This window comes from Temnothorax longispinosus, chromosome 9 (assembly GCF_030848805.1).
Source record: "Temnothorax longispinosus isolate EJ_2023e chromosome 9, Tlon_JGU_v1, whole genome shotgun sequence".
Classification (NCBI taxonomy): domain Eukaryota; kingdom Metazoa; phylum Arthropoda; class Insecta; order Hymenoptera; family Formicidae; genus Temnothorax; species Temnothorax longispinosus.
Genome location: NC_092366.1, coordinates 15565956 through 15589579, shown reverse-complemented (window position 1 = coordinate 15589579; position 23624 = coordinate 15565956). Strand labels below are relative to the sequence as shown.

The following is a 23624-nucleotide window of genomic DNA, read 5'->3' as shown; positions in this document are numbered from 1 at the left end:
TTAAGAAATTGAATGTAAATGACCATAACATATCCTTCAAATTGATGATTATCCAAGATACTATAAGACTTCGTTTAAAAGAATTAGTCTTCTCTAAATTCACAAGATTTCCATCTGAAGGGTTTATGCATGGTTACGATTTCGGAGACTTGTTCCACTTTCTCGTTCCCCGTAATTACATACGATTCGGTTGCATTTAGAAACACGATCGTAGCAAAGAACGGCGGCGGCGGCGGCCAAGGGATATCTCACATCGGGGTGTTTCGTCGATTATAATTATGTACAGGTAGGTGGTTGCATTGGGAAGCAAAAAGGGAAGCGAAACGAAAGTCGTCGGGGTCGCGGCGGGAAATAGAATGAGAAGAAGGGGGATGACGGCTTGACGGACAGGAGGCGTCTCAGGGCGGAGAGGGCGTTTCCGAGGCCTTCTCGCGTTCGTTCGTTCGCCTGCTGTTCCTTTTCTCTCTTTTCTCTGGTATCCTCGATCCGAAAGCTTTTCACCGAAAAATGGTCAATATCGCTAATTAACAGGCAGCAAATAAAGGGCATTGTTTTTGAAAATTTTATATCAGGGGGATTTAATTAGAGACGCAGACGCACAATAAACGCACCGTAATGCGATAATTGCAGGAATTATCATTTTGTGAAGAAATACATAGTCATTATGCAACAATAAAAATATATTATCGATGTGTTCATACTTTTGTGTGGACTATGAATATTTGATAGCTTCATCTACTAGGTACAATGCGTACGACAGCCCTTTCCTTTTTTTTCTACGAATAATTTTACATATCTTAGTGTCAGTAAAAAAAAACGAGCGTAAACAATCGATTGATCTTCCGTTCAACGACGAGTGACTAAAAAGTGCGCCAGTCTGTGTGATGATGCGGATTACGTATAACGGTTTGCTCGCGGTCAAAATGGATGAAGGATGGCTCGCTCGCGGTTGGAGACTGTATGACAAATTATCAATAACTTTACCGTGAGTCTAGCAAGACAGTCCGGGGCGGGGGTGGATTGGAGGAACGGGAAGACTAATGACGAGATTGATGTCGACCGCGCCGTAGGAATGTTGTAAGGAGAGCCCGACGACGTGCGACAGTGACATCCTGAAAAGGTTCTCTAAACGGACACGCGACAACTTCAAATCAGAAAGCAGCTGGAAAATTATTGGATGTGCGTTATCTGCATTTACCGTTTCATTTTCATTATCCCATTTCTTATAACGTATGTCTCAAAGAAATGATTTTTTATTGAAGAACAATTTTATATTTAAAAGCACATACATATTTTATACGTACAATTTGTCAATAAGATTGTTTGGCACTTGCTTCCCAAGTTTAGAAAGTTAAATTTCTATTTCTAAAGAATTCATTTATTTAACTCGTCTCGTAAAATAAATTACACCGAATAAAGTTGATAAAAAAAGCGGGCTATTAATCATATAACGTTTTGATTTAAACGCGGTAATCATTTTTCATTGATCTCGTCCTTGAAACAGCGTATGCCTCGGGTTAACGGTACAGAACAGGGGATAAGGACTTGAGAGACCCATTCGAGAGTTGGAGTTTCACTTAAACGAGGAGTTTATCCAAAATGAGCTCGTTCCGCGGATTAAAGCGTCGCAACGCGGATAGAACTGTCTATGAAAGTAGAAACAGACGGTCGTGGGATACGGGGGCACATGCGACGCCAAATTAGGCACTAAACATGACGCGATTCGATGTTAAAACGGAATAATAATGAGCGCATCACTCGCGGGGACTATGTGAAATAATATCCGCGCCGCGCACAACACGGACGCGCTCGGTACACGCGCGTGCACATCGAGTACGTTTATGCGCGCACACGTACTTACGCGCCGTGCTATAACTCACGGCGAAGATTTATCCCTCTTTCGTGAATGCCTAAAGGTGGATATAGGCAAGGAGTGAGGATATCCCCAGTCCAGATTTCGATCGCGCGGTATCAAACTGCGCCATGACAAAACGATAAATCACGCCTGGGTCGTGTAGAACGGTATGTAATCGAGATCGAACGGATCAGGTATGTCGTGTAACACCTTTCGCTTCTGAATGTTACGACGATGTAGTATCAAACCGAGGAAAAAACTTGAAGTCTTGCTATTTAGCCAGATAGAACATTAAAACTAATAATTAATATTTGCACATGTACGTTTATTTATGTATAACGATCTCAATCGTAAATCAATTTACCATTTGATACAAGGATTAACTTGCTTATTTATATGAGCATTTTAAGTATGAAGGATTTTATATTTTACGTCTATTGTCTAGATATCAAAATATGTTTTTTGAAGCAAGACTTAGCGAAGCTTGTTTTATTATACACTTCCCCGTTTTTCGCCTTATTCGTTTATCGTTTGCGATGGTAACGTTACACGTGTTGTAATTTAATAATTATGGGATACGCGATGGAAGTCAGAAGATGTGCGTGCCGAAGTATACGGTTATTAAAATCGCGTGATAGGTACATGTAGCAGCGATACGAAGTATGCATGGGGGCCCAATTATTTGAAGACGTTCCTCACACGTTAATGAGAGAGATGCGATATAAATTTATAATTAGATAATCAACCTGATTAAATAATCACGTGTTTCGATATCTATGTATAATAATCTCTCTCTGTATCAGTATGCGTTGTCATTGACTCTTAATTGCTATAATAAGGAATAATTAGAGGTAATGAAATTTGCGAATTGTCATATTTCGTGTAAAAACGATGTTTTTTTTTACATTGCGTTAAGAACAGGTATTGAGATTAACACCGACAAAATTACTTTATCGAATACGCATACGGTTTGTCATATGACCCAAAAATTTCCGAAGCGGATGTGAAGAATGAGTCAACGTGGGCGGAAATGAAATTGTTTCCTTGAATTATCGCGAAATATTCGACATCCGCAAGAGGATGGTCGTGACAAGCTACTCTGATGTAGTTTCGTGAATGGCGAGACCGAAAGTGACAGGCGGGACAAATTTGGGCATAGAAGAAGCTAATCGGTGCTAATGGAGACTGTATACGCTTTACTGCTGTGGAAATAGACGGCGAGCCATTGCGGTGTTATACCGTAGATTCCACCATTCAATCTCCGCGTCTAATTATTTCATACGAGTGACGATCGACCAGGGTAACGCAGTGACTGCACTACATTCTATCGTGTACAGAATAGTAGATGAAACATGCAATTGCTGATATAACCTTACCAACATAAATATGAGTGATATGTATGTCTATATCTTTATTAGATCTCTCTGTCTTTCTCAAGTTAGTATTCATTAAATATATAATTAAAAATTTAGACTGTTTATGGATATTGTTAAATGGATAATAATATGAGTAAAGGCAATACCTAGCGTAATAGTAACGGGTTTTGATATTAAATGACAACTATGTAGATAATTAAAAGAGTATATTAGAACTTTTAATATGCTTCACGGTACTTATTAATGAATTTTGAGAACACGCAATATTTTCAGGACAATTTTCTTAAGAATAATCGCAAAAGTGGAATATATTCTATTTTTCGGTAGAATATTCCGTAATCTAACAGTCAGAGAGCAAAGAGTCGAAGTACATCAATTATAAAAGCAAGCTGACTAAATGTCGAGTATAAAACTAGACGGTCTCTCGCGGAGGAAGTGAATCGAAGTAAGAGAAAACTAGCAGAAAACACGATGGAGAGAGGAAACGAAGGCAGGGAGGAACGAAGAGAGAAACGATCAGGAGTTTGAGCGAACCGATGCTGAAGCCAACGGACACGGTTCAGAGGGCTGAAGCGGTGGGCCGTCCCGTCTGTTCTCCGCCTGTTTTTATTTCTTCGCATTTCGGTGGTGCGCCGCGGCTCGAGCAAAAGAGAGGAAAAGAGAAAGAGAGAAACAACGAGATTGGACGAGGTTCTCGCAGCCTGTGGTATAATTAAAATACAGCCGTGCACCAACTGCTGGCCTCTGCGCTGCCGTTGTTGTTGCTCTTCCCTCCTCCTCTATATCCATTTTCTACCTCCTCTTGATCTTCTTAATCCTCTTCTTCTTGTTCTTCTTCCTCCGTCTTTTTTCCGCATCTTCTGTGTCTTCCGTTCGCACAGTTTGATGATTAGTATTAAGAAACGCGCGCATTGGCGCCGCGAATTTGCCAAGCGATTCTTCAGAAGTGTTAAAATCTACGTACTGAGAAATCTGTGAATTTATATACAAAGTTACAATAAAATTATCAAAAACACACAAACTTCGATTATTCTGTCTAATATTGTTATCTCTCAATAATGATTCTAGTGTTCTTCTATTATTAACGATTTTGAACCAATGATATTTAACGTACTTTCTTTAATGCAATTTAATATACAGAATCTCAAAAATTTCTTAAAATTTTTTGTCACAATATCCATCTCGATCTTTCTGAATAATCGCTTGATTAAATTCTGAATTCGTGACTTTCTCGTGACTTTCAAATTAATTCGCCTTTTCATCATAAATTTCTCCTTTGTATACGGATCGGTTTCGACGCCCATGATTCGGAATACGTCATCTGCATGAGGGTGTTCCAAGGCATCCAAAGCAAAAGAGAAGGGCGGGCGACGATCGGAGCCGGGGCGAAAGTGGAGATGAACAGCCAAAGACGATAGGGACCGTGAAGACGCGTCTCGTCCTAATAGCTACTAACGATTTAATTGTTGGAACCGGCTGTCTACATCAAGAATGGGACTTGGGCGTTCTACGCCTTCTTGATTTTTAATTATTTACGCCGCGCGTTTCTGCCTTCAGGGACACGAACCGCGCGCAACAAGAAGAACGCAAAAAGAAGAGTCTGCATCACTGATTCATCCATACGCCAATTCATCCAACTCTTAAGTTTTAACTGATAAAATGATCAAATTTTTTTGTGCTGTATTTTTTCAACTGTTATGAGAAATCTATAGAAACGGAAAGTAAAGATTGCGATTATTACCAATTGTCACATTGAGAAGTCGAGAAGAGAGACAAAAAAGTAGCAGTATATATATTTTTAACGTAGATTTTCGAAATGGTCTAAAGTAAAAAATTTCAAAACGCATTTGTTTCGCGACGTCTATACGACAGCGCAAGAAATATTATCGCATCTAAGAGCATATCGAGCGGGTTTTCGTTCTCTCCTCGTGCGCCCTTTTCTCTCGCTCGAAAATTTTTCATTGCCACTATCGGCCTTCCGCACGCCAGTTTATTACGCGGCGTATAACGAAGCGATACTTCATATCGATGCAAAGAGCACGCACCCGTGGCCAGTCGCCGTGGATACGCACTTTTGCTCAGGCAGATTACAAATTACAATATACCGGGGGTTGCACCCCGCCTGCGGCTGCCGCCGCCGCCGTCGCTGTCGTCGTCGTCGTCGTTGGCAAATAATTAATATTCATTACGTATTAACGAAGCTATCGCATAAATTGTGCGCTCGTGGCAAAAATGGCATCGTGGATAACGGGTGAGCCGATGAATACGGAGAACTTTACGGTTCCTTGTTCCTCCGTAAGATGTAGCAAGATGCTCCTTTCGCTTCATGATGCTGCGTAGCTGACCCTCGGGAGAGATGATCGCTCCAGGACAGAAGGGAAGAGAGGCAGCAGAAGGGAGGGGGGAGAATATTGCCGGCGCACCTGTCCGCGTTGCCTTCCGGCTGTCTCTCCCTTTTTCCGCGTTGCCCGCGGCACACGCACCGGGCTATTTCATTTTTGATGCCATAAAGAGCCATTTTAGCGCCGCGTTTAAGGGTTATTGTACAATAAAAGTGGCATTATTATATATCAGTTAGTCCGGCTAACAGTAAGGTCGCGAGTCGGCTGAGCAGGGAGGGAAAGAATGGGAAGAAGAGGGTCGTCGACGTAGCCGTCGGAAGCGGGCCGTCGAGAAGCACGACTGCCTTTATGACTCGTAAAAGCTCGAGACGTCGCTCGCTCCGTCGGCAGACGACACGCGTTCTTACCTCCCGCGCCTCCTCGTCGGAGCTCGCGCGCGATGAAACTAAACGGTAATTTTTGTTTCGACTCGATCCGTTCGTTTTCGAATGGTTGTGCATGCGAGGGGATGAAACGGCGCACACTGGGGCAACTCCTCGCGAGGTCGTTTCTTCGGTTTACGACGTGTCCCGTCGCCCGTCTAGTTCCTGTCGCGATTCCTCATAATACTACGCGCGAGTGAATTATTGTACATTAAAATGTGTCCTAAGAATATATGTATATGTATTATTTAGAGTAATGGTCATATTTAAAAAATGAACTTTGCTAATATACTGTTTAATACTTCTGATACTTTTACGTTTTCACGTATCGCCAGAGTTAACTCGTTTTGGAGAAAGAAATACTCGTGGCGCGAACGCTGATCTTAAGCTATTCGACAGTGATAGATCGATTTGTTTCCTGAAGTCGTTACTTTATTTCCACGGTAATAATTCACTTATCCGGTGACTCGTCGGCGTCTCACTTTCTCTGGCATCGTGCAGCCGAAATGGCGACGAGGACGACGTCGATAGAGCTGAGTGTCGCGATAATATAATCGCGAATATATTTCTGTCTCTTTACGTAAGCGTGGAGAAAAAAATCTCGCCAAGGAAAAAAAAGCCGTGCCGCGCAAGGACAAGAATAAAAGAAACTGCGTAAAGTATCGCTACCACGCATAATAAAATTGTAAAATCATCAGTGACGGCGTTATTGACGATGCTCTTTTGTAATAAACATAACGGTCTACGTACGAGCGCAATGATACTACCTACCGACTGACATTTTAGTTGACCTCTCACGACATTTCTTCAAGTCGCGAACAGCCTCGCGAGACCGCATGAGTCGAACGCGTCGTGTCGTGTGAAGAATCGTATTACACGATACTCTGATACGCTACAAAGTTTATCTCGTAAAATGTTACTGGCGCAATTTGCTATTTATTTTACTACTTGCAGCGGCAACTATTAACTATCGTAACGAAATAGTTAACGGGCTTTCATGTATATTTTCTTCTATACTGTGTGACTTTTGCCGAGAATCTTTCTGCCGTCTTATCCACATAGATAAATTTGTTGCAAACGGTAACTCTCTTGAAGCATCAGTAAACAGTTTATCATAAAAATCGTAAATTATTGGCATTAAGACTGGACGACATAGAACGTATTATATTTTTCCCAAGCAAGCACGTTGGTTCGCCACAACTGTAGTCTTTCTATTGCGTGCGGTAACATTGTCAAGACGGTCTCAAGGCGGTGTCTTCGCATTGGCGGAAGGGCTGTTTGCGATCCGAATGCGCGATACGTCGGCGATAACGTTTGTGTACCGTAGCCGGTAGCCAGGTCTGGCGCGAGCAAACTTCCTTCCAGGTTGTACCTACCGGAAATTCATTGTAAATCTCGGTAGTCAGCAAGGAGCGAGGACGCCACGGGTCGTTTCGCCCGCGCGTCGCGCGACGCGCGCGGCTCCCGTGCGGTTTCCGCGCGCTTACGGTGCCGCGATAAGACCCGGCCCGGATTCCCGGACGGTCAAATATTGAAGTTGGCCCCGATTTTCCCATGCCACCCGTGGCAACCGCGCCCCGAAGGTGCCATCAACGCGATCAGGAAACCGACTTGGCATACCTGAATTAATCGTCGTAAATCCTGCGCGACGTCGTCGTTTGCTATAACCGCAAACGGGTTACGAGGGTACTTAACGCGCGATAAATCGTGTAGGATCCGGGGCGGTTGTGAATATCGCGCTCTTCGACAATTTCACTCTTATCGCTTTGAAAAGTCTAACTAATTACAGGCATATATTTATATTGCTGATATTAAGACAAGTCCTATCTCCGTGAAATATCTAACGTAAATAATGAAGATTTCGAGCGTCATTTCGCGTAGAATGATCTTCAATTTAACGAAGGAAGGAAATTTTTCTAAATTGACTTCTTGAATCAAATAATCACGGTATCTAAGAACGTTGCAGATTCCCACATACTTTTGCATTTGCATACTGCGAGACGGTCGGACATACATGGTCGCATGCAAAGTTCTGACGAGAAACAAATACCAAATAGTCGCTAGACATTCGAGAGGTGCGTGCACCTCATTATAAAACGGCACATTATAAAGCGCGGGATGAGATGCTTTGAATTTACGGTAGCGACTGCAGTCGACTAAAGAATAGGGTTCTTTATTTTTTTTTTTTAAATAATTCCAAGAGTCCATGTGATATCACTATAATGTTGCAACTTATTATTTTACATAATACCTGCTAGGATGTTTGCAATAAATTATATATCAGATTAAAAAAAATGTACAGAACGAGAAGGCTCACATTAACATTCTGCGATTCTGAATTTAACGTTCGGCAGATTCGCGGCATACACATATATTTCGTATCTGACAAATCCGCGATATTACTACATCGTACGCAGTTTCACCAAATAAACGCATGCGTCGTACGAACGAGCAACGAAAGTCGCCCGCGAGGCAAAGTGATGAAATAAGAGGCAGTGAGGGCCGCATAAGAATCGTATTCCACGGTCTTCATAAGTCAGCGTAACGATGTCGACCGAATGAGAAAGATACCGGGAGACGGCATGCGAGGGAAGAGCGAGAAGCGAAATCTTTTCTCCAATGAGACCAAGAAGAGGGACTCCTCCGCAGGCGACCTCGGTTTCCGTTCCTTCTTCGAAGTTCTGAAGCCGCTGGCTGGCGCGTCTCTCGCCTGCAGCCAACTAAACGCGAATACATTTAAATGATAATTGGCGAAGCCTAAGCTGCGATACGATTCCAATGGCGCGCATGCACGAGGACATATACTACGTTTGTGCATAATGTGCACTCTGCTATAAATATAGAAATACCATCGATAATATAAAAAAAGGATATCCATATATATATGAACAATCTTGCCTATTGTATTTTCAATTAGCGCATCGTTATCTATTAGATATTCATAACAATTTATTCTTACTCTAAATTATCATTGAAAAAAACGTAATATTATCTCGAAAATTAATTAAAATCTTGGTTAAAATTAAATCTGTCGAAATTGTGATTTTATAAGTCTTGTCTTTCAATATTTCTTCTTTATGTCTTTTAGATTTAACACTCGATTAATCAACGTTCGATCAACTGTCCGCGAACTGGAAAATTGAGTAGAAACCTCCATTGAAAATCGCAGCGGTTTCGGACGTCATCGTTGCTTGCAATACGAAAGGACGCGAGCGGGATTTGCGCGTTGTCGGTGCACCTCGACGCATTCGGTTCCACGACCTCCTGCAACTCGATCTCTCCAGAGAAAGAGCTTCGAGATCTTATCGCGGGAAACGCAGCCGGTTCGACGTACCAGAAGAATAAAAAGTAAAAGGTAAGGGAAACGCCGTGATTCGCGACAGCTCGCTAAATTAACTCCTCGGGTCAATCTACTTTCTCGCCTGGGGCTTGTAGAACGTGAATTGCGGAATGATTGATATTTAGAAAATCACTGTTATCGAGGGAAAAAATTGGTTAATTCTCCCTCTAATATGTAGCGCAAAGTAGTCCTACCTAAATGCATAATTGCGATTAAGTTTGCATTAGCGAGAACATCGAAGTGTTCGAATATCTTTGTCATAATTCTTCAATATCCATCAATCTCCTTCTCTTTTTGATACTGAACATCATTCTAATCAAGCACTAAATTAAATATTTATTTAAGTAAAGCTTTCCTTAAAAAACAATAAAGAATATGCTTTATCTATTGACAGTTTTAAAGCTTAAGCCACAGGAAAAGCTTCTTTTTCTACAGTTTGTAACTTATAAATTATATTATTAGAGTTTTATATTTTCTTCAGAAAAATTGAATTTTATAAAGAACAATAATTACAGTCTGAAATGTAAAAATCCGCATCGAATATCTACATGTGATGTAGATATCTAAAGAATGTCAAATTATCGCAATATCGTTGCGATCCCGTTATTGCTGTGAAGAACACTCGCATTATCATCTGCTCAGGATTATTAGTGTAACGCAGACCACGAGAGCCCGTTTCATCGTTTCGTACACCGATATTCTACATATATACATAGAATTATATCGTAAATAAGCTGGAAAAGAAATAGGATTTGCCCACGCGAAACAGCCGATCGTTTAGTCGCGGTCGGGATTTTTCTGAAATCATCGAACGAACGAAAAGGGGAAGCACGAAAAGTCGAAGGTACACGCAACGGCCAGGAGAATAAGAGCAGACCAGTCAGCAATCTGCGAATAGAATCTTGCAGCGTAACGACGGCGGCGGCTGCTGTTACTGCCGTTCGTCGCTGGTGGAGCGACGGCGGGCTTCGGTGGCTGTACAAGCTAAGTTGTAACTCAATGCTCTCCCGATCTACCGACCGTGAACCAACTGCCGCCACACTCCACACACGCCCACCGATATATATTTTCAGTTCTTGCCCGACGCCTCGTCCCGGTAAACAGCCGTTACATTCGATGCACCGTTTGGGAAAACGAAATAGTTTCCCGGCGGAAGATTGCTATTAATATTAATATAGACTGACGTCAATGGAATAAGGTACGGGTGTGTTAAGTTACACTGTAAACCAAGTCCATATCTGGAGTTTATCATTTTAGTTCTTAAATAAGTATAATGCGAATTAAAATCAAAGATAAAAATGTAATACAAGAAAAACATTTTTATCATTGATTCTTTGATTTTAATTTGCGTTATAACTTATTTAAGGACTAAAATGATAAAAATGTCCAGACATGGGTGTGTCCAGGCATTGGTACATTTACCTTAAAGATTGATTGATTGGCTATAGACTGACGCGTATGTACATATTCATCTCTGCAGAGGTACGTTTGCAATTAATAAGCTAGGTAACGCCGAATGTCTGTGACTTATTTGTCGACGAGGTGCACGGACGGATTTGCGTTACTCGAGTGACGATCGTCTATACCAAATTTCGAGGCTCAATGTCGCTGCCATAAGAAATTGATGGGCGACGAAGCTACCCGTCGGGAATATTTTTAAGTGCGTTTTGTAGTTGACGATATCGCGACAGCATTTACGAATAAATATGAAGGAACGGCATTCGATTTGTTATCGCACGCCGCGTGCGCGGGCGCGCGAAAAGAGAGATCGGCGTTATCGAGCGCCGGGACGACGTCCGACTTGAGAAACATCGCATGCTAAGATATTCACCGTCGAGTGGAGACCCGCGGATTCAATCTACCGAATGATTAAACATCTCACTTGGATATCAGCCTGGAGCGAGGCGAGACGCGCGAGGCGAGGGTGAAGCCGACTGAGGCCCGAGAGGCCGGGGATATTCCTCTCGAAACTTTTTTTCTTCCTCTCCTTCCGTCTTTTTATTTTTTTTATCTTAGAAACCGACCGGCGTCTCCGTACAAATTGCCTTTCGTCCCGCTTATCTCACCGCGGCCCCTCGCGCGCACATATTTAATTAGAATTAATGCTCGAGCCGCGTGAAAATTAGCATCGAGGTCTGTACGAGCTCGACATCCCGCTTGTCGTTCCCCACCTCCCTCCCCTTGCTATTCCCTTCGCCTCATTCCCTTGTCCGTTTCTTACGTCACTACCGGAAATAACCTGGCCGTGCAAGGTGCGAAAACCCGAATCGTTCGTGCGAGAGCCTACACAAACAAGCTTCGACGGAGAGAGAGAGAGAGAGAAGGGATAGAGCTTCGTTAAAACTTGGAATTCTTATCCGGCAAAGATCATCGTACCGAAACATCTTTAACGACGACCTACTTCTCGCTTCTTGTTTACACACGCGATCCACGTGTAAACTGGTGGAACTGTCGTCGTAAGAAAACATTTCGTGGTTGTAACGTTCGAGAAGGTCGACAGGTTGTTAATTGAGTGCGCGCGAACGTTTTTTCGCTAATGAGAACGCGTGCGTGGCACATATCATGGGAAATAACGCGCGCGATTCTGAGCTTCCATCCGAAGTATTCGCGATATTTAGAATTACCACCGTTGCTCCTCCCGCTTGATTCATCGCGCGGTGATACATGTTGGCAGAAAAGCAGTGTAACTTCAGGCGGAGAGGAATGAGTTATCGCATTGGACCCCGGGGAAGAAGGATATTTCTAAGCGAAAAACTGAAAATGCCGAATATAATATATATCTGCCGTTCTAAAATCGTAGGACACGGAGAGAGGAGAGAAGGCGAAATCCCGAGTCTCTCCCGCGGGAACGTAGATTCGCGATATAAGGGATCGACAGCTCGACAGTTCTGCCGTCCGTATCGATGGAAGTTGATATATAAACTGCGTCTCGTGTCCAAAAAAAACACACACGGATATATCCAGCGTGTTAACATATTTTTATGGATATTTCGCGCAGGTTGAAACAGAAATGTGCAAAAAATTTCGTACTGTTCGAGACATGTACAATAATACTAAAATATTTTAACGACTATTCTGTTTTGACCAATTAAAAGATAATCTTAATTAATGCCATTACAAATTACAATTATAATTAATATTATCTCTCTCTGGTCACTTTATTATATAACAACAGACAATTTGGATTCTCTATAAAGTGATGATCGCAAACGCGATCTATAAAACACAATCGGGCGAAGAGATATTTCCACGGCTTCGTTTGTCGGGCGAAGGAAAATCGCACCATGATCGGTACGACATGTCTATCTAATTATCGCGGGACACTGTCTCGGTATTCCGCGAGCAGGACGCGGAATGACAGTCATTCTATATCGGGGCACCGATATCGGGGTCCGAGGGCTGCCTTCGGCTCAGTTTGCTCGCGCTCGGCCGAGCCAATCACGGCAAAGCCGTTCCCGTACCGGAAACCGGAAGCGAAGGAATCTCACGCGTGCACGTGTGTACGTGGCCGCGTACGCCCGCGCACTTTACACATGTATGCGTGGTACATATGCGTGCGCGCTCGTATACACGTGGAAACGGGGAGGGTGGTGCCGCGGGTAGGGGGAGGATATTGAGAGCGACTCGGCGGCGTACTGGACATAATTTCCGCCCGACGAGATCGGAATTGCTAATGACGTCACTACCGCCTCCGCATCATTCACGTTGCCGTATGTGGTCCGATGTGCCCGGTTACAAGTTACTTGCGAGCTGCATCGCTCCGCTGCGTATCGGGAAGCTGCGGGTTCTTGTCGCATTAACCCTCGACGGCCGCTCTAGAGGGTTCTCCACCGGAGCGCCCGTCTCTCTAACACGGGCTCTCTAGAATTTATGTTCCGAACCGATGTCCACTCCGAGCTTAACATTGACACGCTCTATTCTTCGATGCGTGGCCTTTAAAGTATATCACGTAGGGCTTAAACGGCACTTTTAATCACTAAACAAAAGTTGATGCATGCATATACGTAAGGTTTTGTTGTAAAAATCTAATTATTTCGTGATACGCGTAATATCTATTTTAAAATAAGAAGGGATATACCTTCGTTTGGTGCAATATGACTGACAATTATCGGCGGCATACATAAATTCGATGTAGATTTTCAGCTGCAGCGTGACCTTTGACCGCTCATCGATAAGTAACGATATAATGGCGAAATGTAATTACTTGGCGCGTCATGACGCATTTCGTTGTCACTGTCACGAGATCGTTAAGGAAATATATTGACGACGCGGTCCCGGTGGATGAAATAGACTGCATTAACGAAGGCTAAAAGCAAAAGATCTGTGACGGAGCTCGCGCTGACGACGTAACATGCTTTTTTTTCAACGACTGACTCCTGGCTACTGTTCCCTATTAAATGGCGCATGAAGCTCGATATATCTCTCGCGGTCATTGTCAGAAGATAATAAAAAAAAGGGGGAGAAAATAGAGGGAGGGAGTGTGGGAGCCACATGACGGGCTCGTCATTCCATAAAAACTGTCCGCCGTGAAAACCAGCTCGTCTACCAGCCGATATACATCCACGCCGGCGTTTCTTCGCGAATTTCAATCGCCACTGTCGAGCTCGCTGGCAGTCTTTCTCATTAGCGTCACACACGCCGATGAGGTTTTTCATTAGTCCCTCGCAATGCATTCCTGTTAGACAGCCTCGTGGCGACACCGCGACGCACGAGGGACATCGAAGGGTGGCGAATGTGGCGATGAAATAGGCGGGGGGAGGGGGGGCCGGGCGGAAGGGGTCGAGAGACATTTTTAATTACCAGCCGGAGGTACCGACTCTGCCTCTCCCCTCAACTACTCGCCATCAGCTGCCAAATATTTCCGGCGTGTCATTGGACGGCTCTCGCGATCACCATCCACCTACCCCCATGCTACCCTTTCGCGTCCGTCGTCGTCGTATCTACCGAATTACTTTCGATTGTCACGGCCGCGCGATTGCGATATGATTGCCGCATCTGCATGATTTCTCCTAAATGCTACGAAATTTAGCATTTAGGACTTTGATATTTTAAATATTTAAATAGTGCGAACCGCGAAGTGATTGTCGTTGTTACATACGTGTATTACAACCATCTTATTTAAAGTATTATTTTATTAAAATTTTATATTTTTAAATTAAGATATCATAAATGCAATAATTTTCAAAGATCCTTAATGCCTTCTTTTTTTTTGGTACTGCTAGGAATAATAGTTGCTAAGCTTAAATATTCTATCGCGTGCATCTTGGAGATATCTCTGCGCACGTTGATAGACGAGAAAAACAGGACGACATGGAAGAGACTTCGATGGCGCAGCCATCGTACGTGGCAGAGCCCGCACGCATCTGCCCGAATGTAGAAACGCGGGAGGAAGGGTAACGTATGTGACGTCCACGAGACGGCGTTAATATTTGAAAGCCATCCTCCTGCTGCCTTCTCATCCTACTCCTCCACCTCCGCTTTTCCACCTCCGCTCGATGCCGAGTGACACCTCTCGTGCGAGCGGAGGCACTTGACGATTATTTATTTATAGGCAAATGAAGTAGAGGCTCCCATTAATTGATGGGCTCTCAGTGGCCGCCAGTCGGGGGATGACGTCTATCATTTTAATTTACCGCGTCGTTATTAAATCGTCCTACCCCCCGGACGAGGAACATGCGAGTCAGAGAGACTGTGTACGCGAGAGGGGAAATCCCTTTACCTCGCGAGCTTTGCCGCGGCTGTCTGAGCGTGAAGAAATTAAACTCTGGATGAATTTTGTGTATTTATTTATTGTCTACCGAACATTTATAAAAATTGCTCTCTTATTAAATTAAATATTATTAAGATCTTTCCAACTTTCATTCACATAAGAAATTTTATTTATATCGAGACAGTTATTGATTAAAAAGTCCGATTCGCAAATTTATCTTAACCCTGGCTTAACAGATGTCGATTAATTAAATTCCCGTGATTTATGTTTTTATTTTCTGTCAAATATTGATTCCGCTATTAAACGACCTCTTCGCAGCCTTCCCCGAGTCTCTAAAGGATCTCGAGTGTTAGGTAAAAGCTGCGAGAGCTCCGGTTGTTTTAATTACTTTTTAATTTCTTTCGGAATGGCGAGGCGTGCCTACATAATTCGAGGCATTTTTATTGCGAGTACGAGCCACTTCATTTTGCTGGATAGTTAGTACGTGCGTAATGGTATATGTATATTCGTACCCGCTTTGAATAATATCCAGACCGTGAACAGTCGCCGGTTTTAAGGCTCTAGGGACGAGTACATCACGGAACTTTCTGCACGGTCCGGAGAATAGCCGGAGGAAATTAGTCTACGGTAGCAAAACTGAGCTTCTTCCACGGCGGTGCGTTTACTCCTTATTTTTTCCGCCACCTTTACTTTCCTCAGGCACAAGAAATACATACACAGACACATATATATATGTATATGATCTAATGAAATATATTGTTACTCGCGCGCATAAGATTAATATTGTGAGTTGAGTTACAGCAATGTAATAACGATGCAAAATATCATTAGCGAATGTTTGAAAACAATATAATATTATTTTAAATACGATAACTCACTTTTGCAATATTATTGTAATATAAGAATAAAATAAGGACATAAGCGGTAAAAAATAAACTAAATGATTATGGACCTCCGCAGACTTTATGCAAACAGTTAAAGATTAAAGATTATCTTTATTGAAATTTAAATCCAATTCAAATTCTACGAGTAATTTTTTATATCAATATTGTCTTAACATATTTGCAAAAAAAAATAAAATAATTGTGGATATAATCCAAGTTACTTAATTGCTCACATTTAAGCCATAACGTCGACAATACATTAGCGAGACATTGACAAGCGTTCCATAAAATCCAGTTAATAGTAGCATAATCAAAGTCATCTTGCCAGAGTTACTCTCTTGCAACGATGAGAAGGGACCTCGTTGTCGTTCGTGGTTTTCGGAAAGAAGGTCGTTTTCTGGAATGATGAGTGGGAGGGGAAGGAAAAGGAAGGAGAAAGAGAGAGAGAGAGAGAGAGGAGGAAAAGGAGCGCTTGAAAGGATAGAGGACGCTCCCCGTCGGCGAGTAAACCCACGATTTATGGTAGCGTCGCGACGTCCGTCTTCACTCGCCGTGACGCCCTTCCACCTACTACTCGAAAAGTCCGATGCGAGGACACTGCCATGCGCAACGGAAAGCCACGTAGTTGACGTCTTCCTGCGCATATTCTCCTCATTCATGGGATAGGGATAACGTGTCAACAAGACGTAAGCAACATCCTTTTCGCGAGGACATTATCTCGCAGTGACAAATTTCTAAAAGATCCCTTTTATATTTTACAATGTTTGATTACAATAATGCCACACGTATCGATGATCTACGACGAGCGCAGATACAGTCATCTACGTCAATAAGTAATCAGTGTATATGATTAAAACTATTCTATGTGATTTTTTTATATAAGCGTGTGATGCTGTTTTATAAGCATGCAATTTTTTATTAAACATATAAATGGCATACAAATTTTATATATTAAACTACTTATTTTTGGAACAAAATGTTTTTTTTTTCTTTTTATTTTTATTTAACATTGAATATAATCTTGTAAAAATAATAAACATTGCTTAAAATGAGAGATACAGAATAATGTAATTTTGAAATTTACATAGGTAGTTATTTCTTAAACTCAACTAAAGAAACAGATGACAACGCGACAACATATGAACATATATATCTTGAGTTACAATGGACTTGATTAAATATCAATTCAACCATTCCCACTTCTTTCTTCCTCTCGTACATTTTTAGGCATCTTTCTTCAATTTCATCATTAATGATGACAATTTACGTTACCACGGTACATTTCATTATTCAGCGCGTAATAGTCGCGCTTTACACGAGGTCACAATGCACAATAGACTCATTTTTGGCGATAAACGTACCGGCTTCAGCGGCGGTGAAGCGATCGCGCTGTTACTCGAAAATTCTCGCCGTGAAACGGCGCGGCGGACGGGGCAATAAGAGCAGAGCGAGAGGAAGAAGAGCCAGCGGCTATCGCGCGTCTCCTCCCTCTTTCTTTCTCTATCCACGGGATATCAGTATGCGCGGTACGATTCGGCCACATCTCGCGCTCATCCCTCGACTTATTGCGGCTTAGCTCCCTCCACCGTAGCGCACACACGCCATCGTATTCGTCCCTGCGGATACACCGCCGTCGCACCCTGAGCACATCCCCGGTACTAGTGGTTCCGTACACGCGCGCCGGGCTTACACGTCCGCCTTGCGCCCAAAGCCTCTAAATTGTTTCCATCATAAGTCCAGATACTCGCGGCGCATATATACGCCGGGATAACCCTCCGCCGTCTTCCCCAGGAGCCACCCTCCCCCCCCCAGTCCTCCGCCGCGAAAGACGCTCGTGAAATACACGAGCCACTCGTCGTGCCATTAACCCTCGATGATAAGCCTGATGGGGCCTACGCGAACGTGTCTCTTTCTATTTTTCGCGACTCTTTTTTTTTTATACGATCTCGCTACGCTACATCGATTCGTAATCGTCCGAATACAATTGGGCCGCCGAATTGCTCTTGAAAAGTTAGAATGGTACTTTAGAACGTTTACAATCGCAAGTTCGACCGTGTTCTCCATCCTGTTCATTCTCAATAAATGATCGGGATTATTTGAAGGATCGACATCTAAAGATCTTATCGAGATCGGCACGACTACTGCATCCATAATTCTCGCTCGTTCGCGTTTGAATTCGTACAGACGTTTATCCGATCCGCTAGTTTCGACACAGTGAGTATTAAAGTGTCGGTAGGTGGTATTCTTGTGGCATGATAAAGGACAAAAATATGAACGATGTTCGAGTTTATTGGAGGCAAACATATGTTAGAACGGAGTGATCTTTTTTGCTTATTGTTTTAGCGAATAGCAATAATGATGAATCCAAATTGCACGTATATGTTCAATATTTTACGTGAAATGCAAAAAGACTTGATAAACTCCATTCTTATTATAAACATTGATATTGTTGAAGTATTATTTATACATCAAATTCTAAAATATAACTTGCCCATAATAATTAACACCATCTGTAATAAAGATATCGATATTATATTTCTCAATGTTATATGCAATTAGATTGAGAAATCTGTTACAAATATATCTCGGTATATTTGAATACGTGATTGATTTGTGTAGGTCATTGAGCAAGCTATATATCTATCCTTTAAACGTGACTTGAACTGATGCCGTCAAAGTGTCGCAATGCGGTACAGATCTCATACGTGTTTTATGAGCGCCGGCGTGTAAACTCGTATCGGAATAACTGTGTACTCGGTGGCTGAAGGATGGAGACGGGGGATAGCCGCCGGGGGATAGCTGAGGTGTGTACGACGATGGAGTCGGTGTTTACGGGAGAAGACGAGGCGAAAGGCTGGGACGAGAAACGGGACGGGTTGCTGTGCCGGGCAACCGGGCGACGAGCTTCTCGCAGAGAGAAGAGAAGGAAGGAGCGATGGATGCGAACGAGGGGGTTGTTGGCGGGGTAGGGAGGAATGGAACGGGATGATAGCGAGGTCTGATTACGTATTTACTAGGAGCGGAGGCAAGAGCGGAAGAGAAAATTCGCTCGGTTCCGCGGTTCCACGGACGGCTGTGCGACTATTTGAATTATGCATGGACACGGCTTGCCTACAACGTGTATTGTTTGCGGTACGCGATTCCGATTCTTGAGAGCGACGGTGTACGTATGACGCCGGTAGGAACAAGTAAAATCCCACGTTGGGCTGCACCAGTCCTTGAAAACCAAACCAAAAGCCGTGGTTTAAATTTGCATTTCTTTGATTATAATCTTTCTCTTTCTCTCTCTCTCTCCCCCCTTCTCTCTCTTTCTCGCTCTCTTTCTAATATGTAACAAAAATTGCGAAATATTGACGATTATTTTATTAATTTATAAAAATTATAATTAAATTATTAATATTATTTATTACTTATCATCAACTAAAATTTTCCATTTTTCGGAAGTAATACATGATATTATGAAAATAATCTGTCAAAAACCAATGTACATCTACGAGGATTTTATTCGTGCGAGCTACCTATACGAATAGATATACTTGTGATAATCACATAGCATAATTTTATAAATCCAGCTATTAAATTCTGTCAATGAAAAAATATTATAATTGAAGAATCAACATACGTATTGAAAACTACAAATTCTTGAGTCTTGCCTCTCGCCATTTACTAGTATCACCATTTCGTCTCGCGCCGATTTTACGCCGCTGATCGTCGCGGGCGTCGTTCCTTTTTGGAAGTCCCCGTGAGAAACGTCACCGCAACTACGGAATGCTAATGTTCAAGCGCCACCGTTTCGGTTTGCACTGTAAGCTGTATCGACGCGAAACTCTCTTGGAGGGAGAAACATGGACCGTGAAAAGCTACCGATTTCTACGATTGGTGCACCATGAAATTCCATACATCAGTAAATCTCGATATTTCAGAAGGCCGTCTTCGTTCCACCCGAAACGGTATTTCCGGTTTCGGGCACAATATCGGAGTATCGGCGAGCATTGTTTCACGTTGGGGTGTCTGCGTGATTTTTAATTTAGCTTCACAGTAGTAACTAACTAGAGAAATGGCACTGAGAGTTGAAAACGTTTCGGGAGTTTGCAATATTGCTGCTAGATTGAACATTTCTCTCTCTATATGTATGTATTAACTCTCTAAAACATTTAACCATTTTTTTTAGAAAATTTTATTACTGTTAATTAAAATCCTAATTTTTAATGACGATCAGCAACTTAGATGTTTCTGCGATTTCTTTTTTATTTTGCTATGTCCAAATTAAAAGATTATTTAATAAAAATCAATTATTTATTGGTCTTCCGGTCCTTTAATTAATGATGAACCAATTTGACCAAGAGTATTTATGTGTAGAGATATTTATATTATGATATTTCAATACATAAACAGCATAGCGTATTACTCTCCTCGAGGCAGTCGCGTAGAAGGTATTTCACTTCTTAATCCGACGTGACGCATCGCCAATGCGATCAAGTGAGGTAAAAGAGTTCAGATTTTGGCAAAGACACGAAAGAGACGGAGAAACTGAGTTTGGCTCGTAAAACGTGGCTACGCGATTTCTCGTGTGTGCGTGAGAATGAGAGAGACTTGGTAACGTTGGTTGCCTTAAGTCTCCGGTTGTTAAGCCGCGAGACGAATTCCTCTGGACGCGCTTCTTGCTAACGCTAACGTCGCACCTAATCTCCCTTTCGTCTCTCTTTCATCCATTTCAACTATACAGCTCTTCGTAGCCGCACGATGGCGAAATGCTCTTTCCGTGCATTAGGACCTTTTCAACCGAGTACCGCCATCTCGACTGCGCATGGCATGCTCGGGTGTTAAGATTTCGGTCATAAACAAAGATGCTTCGCCGCGAGCTAATTATCCCGCAAAGTTAGAAAAAAAATGTATATAAATAATGTTAAGAGTCTTTCCATCCGTATATAAAATATATATTCTATCCTTATACGAATATAAACTATCTATTTAGAGAGATTAATTTCTCCAGCGCATCTTTACTTTGTGATAGATATATAGATTTTATGTAGATTGCCACAGTATGTGATACGCTAATCATGTAAAACGAAACGATGCCGCGATGTAAAGAAAAAAAGACGTTATGAAAGAAGAAGAATCGGCCAGAGAATTCGAAAAAAAAAGAAATCGGCAATCCACCGGAACTTATGAAAATTTAGCTAGCAACAGAATCCTAAATCTCATTAAAACACGGAACCCGCCGCGAGGTCGGCCGGTGAGGACGTGCCGGGGTAGCAAACGGGGGGGTAGGGAGAATTTGAGAACGGTGGAGGGCTAGCGAGGGAGCCGCTGACTGCAGGGATGCCACCCTAATTACCTCGGGCTCGATAAAAAAAACGAATTAAAGAAAAGAATGAGGTGGGGCTGCTCGTGACAGCCAGCTAATCGGGGTGTTTAAGAGTCTACACTGATCGCCAGGGCCTCGTTAAAACCGGGCGGAGGGTAGGGCAGCTCTCGCTGCCTTATTTTTGCCGGGCGTGATAATGGGGATTGCTGGCAGGGCAAGCTGATGGCGTGGGCGGCGTGGAGTGCGGGTGGATGGCAATGAGAAAGAATGCTGAATCGCATAGCCACGGTTATGATTTACGGTGCTAGGCCCGCGCCACTTTGCATACCGATCAACGGCCGAAATCGCGGCCGGTTATTACGCGATGGTCACTGGAAACTTTCGTGATTCATCGGTTACTTGGCGAAAAATGGCGACGAAAAATTGCGGCGGCCGGCTACCGCCAATTTCGATCTAATTAACCCCCGCGACTCTCGGCAGCCGCTCTTGCGCGAAGCTTATATTGGTGCAGTAAATTTTCGCGCGCATAGAGAAGCGATTATAACGTATTTATTACACCGGTCGATTGTAACGTACCGTTTCCAGTCTTTGAAAATGTAGAGATCAACTTTAATGATTCGAGTATCCATAATAGAACTACCAAGATTGCGGAAATAATAAGAAATTGCCGGTCAGTGCAATCAGAATAAAAATTTGCATGAATCAAATATAATTAAGTATATAAAAAGAATATTTTGATGGTGTTTGTCCGCTTTATTTAGAAAGTGGAAATATTTAGAAAGTGGAAAAGAAATTTCGCTCAAGATGAACAATTTCGACGAAAATCGACGATTTCGACGTTGATAACAAAACTAGAGAGAGAGAATATCATGCTTTTCTGTAACTAACGAGGAGGCCCTCTCGTAATTAAATAAAGTTACTTTTTCCGTCTGCCATTATCTCTTATCTAAGCGTCGTGACACCGCTGCGACGGCCGACCGAGGCGCGAATCCCGATATTTTATTTATTTAGATGCTGAGATGAGAAAAAGTAATCAAGGGTGCGCTAATGGAAGGCCGGACTCTTCCCCATTTCTGTCGGTGAACTTTTTTTGTTTCTGTTTCTCCCGGCCCTCGCGCGCGCCCTCCTGACTATCACCCTTCTACCTCCATCCTCATCCCCCCGTACCCCTTCCGTCCCATCGCCCACTATAATTACGCACCGACCGAGGCTCTCTCGTGCACCGCCTCGCTCCAAATAAATAACGCAAATGAAACTTGTCTACCTCACTGGTAACGACAGCGCCTCCGCGTTTGCTCGACGCGATATGTTCCATAAACGCAAATGTAAGCTTCAATTAGACAAGCGTGGTAATTGCTGGATCGTTAACAAAGTGATTAATTAACGAGCATCGCTTATTCAAAGCGTGCATCTCATAGATAAACACTCGAGAGACCAATTTTGTTTGAGAGATTATTTTTTCCTTACTTTTTTTTTAAATTAAAAACAGCTATTTGAAAATATATCTTTCACTAAATGTATTCATCAAAAATGCATTATTACAACAAAGTGGCCTGCTAACAATAAAAAAGTCGCTCGTTCCTTCTCTTTTATTAACATTTCGATTTTATAATCAGCATCGCACTCCACGCCGATCGTGCACCTTCTTTTTCAACGACTTCTTAAATTACCGCTCGTTCGTATTTTTATCTAAATATGATATGTACCTGCCGCCAGTTCCCGATTGCCGCCGTTTCGCGCTGGTGATACGTCAACTGGTCGATTACCGACATCAATTATTGATACATTCAACGATATCCAGCTACATCCGGCGTGAAACGACGTATGCGCTCGTCTCTCGTGGACTTTTATTGCTCACGCGAACAATTTTTCCCGATTCCCGTCGCTTTTTAAATATTAGATTTTAACGTGGCGCCAGCGTTCCGAATCTGTTATTGACGAAATTGAAAGGGCGCCGTATTTCGCGACACACGGTTTTCAGTGTTTGTCTTTCGATGTCACTGTTGTCATCTGAATAAACGTATCGAAATTAACTTCATATTTCCCCCTTAGATTCTTCTTCCTATCTATTTTCTCTCTCTCTCTCTCTTCCCCTCTCCCTCTTCCCTCTCTCTCTTACTCACTCACCCCCCTTTCTCTCTCCATCTCTATCTCTTTCATAAACCCGAATACGGACATTCACATTGCACAAGGAAATTGAAACATCTACCGCCTCGAAGCAACGTGAAACCATGATTTAGAGAACGGTTTGAGTTATGTATCCTTCTATATTAAAGTATTTCAAATGCAAAACCATTTCGCACGCTTACACCGCTACAACGGTAGTTTCCGCTCCGATTCTGCCCGTTATCATTGACAGTACGAGGAATTTTTGACTCGTAATGATT

The 23624-nt window shown here is 42.7% G+C and overlaps 1 protein-coding gene across 1 annotated transcript in view; it reads left to right on the top strand.

Moving 5' to 3' along the window:
- Rrp46 (exosome complex component Rrp46) overlaps positions 1–23624 on the top strand; it is an 89111-nt gene that overhangs the window by 34449 nt on the left and 31038 nt on the right. The window contains exon 7 of the transcript XR_011733444.1: positions 9084–9350. The gene's annotated coding sequence lies outside the window, so the exon portion shown is untranslated. The remainder of the gene's footprint in view (positions 1–9083; positions 9351–23624) is intronic.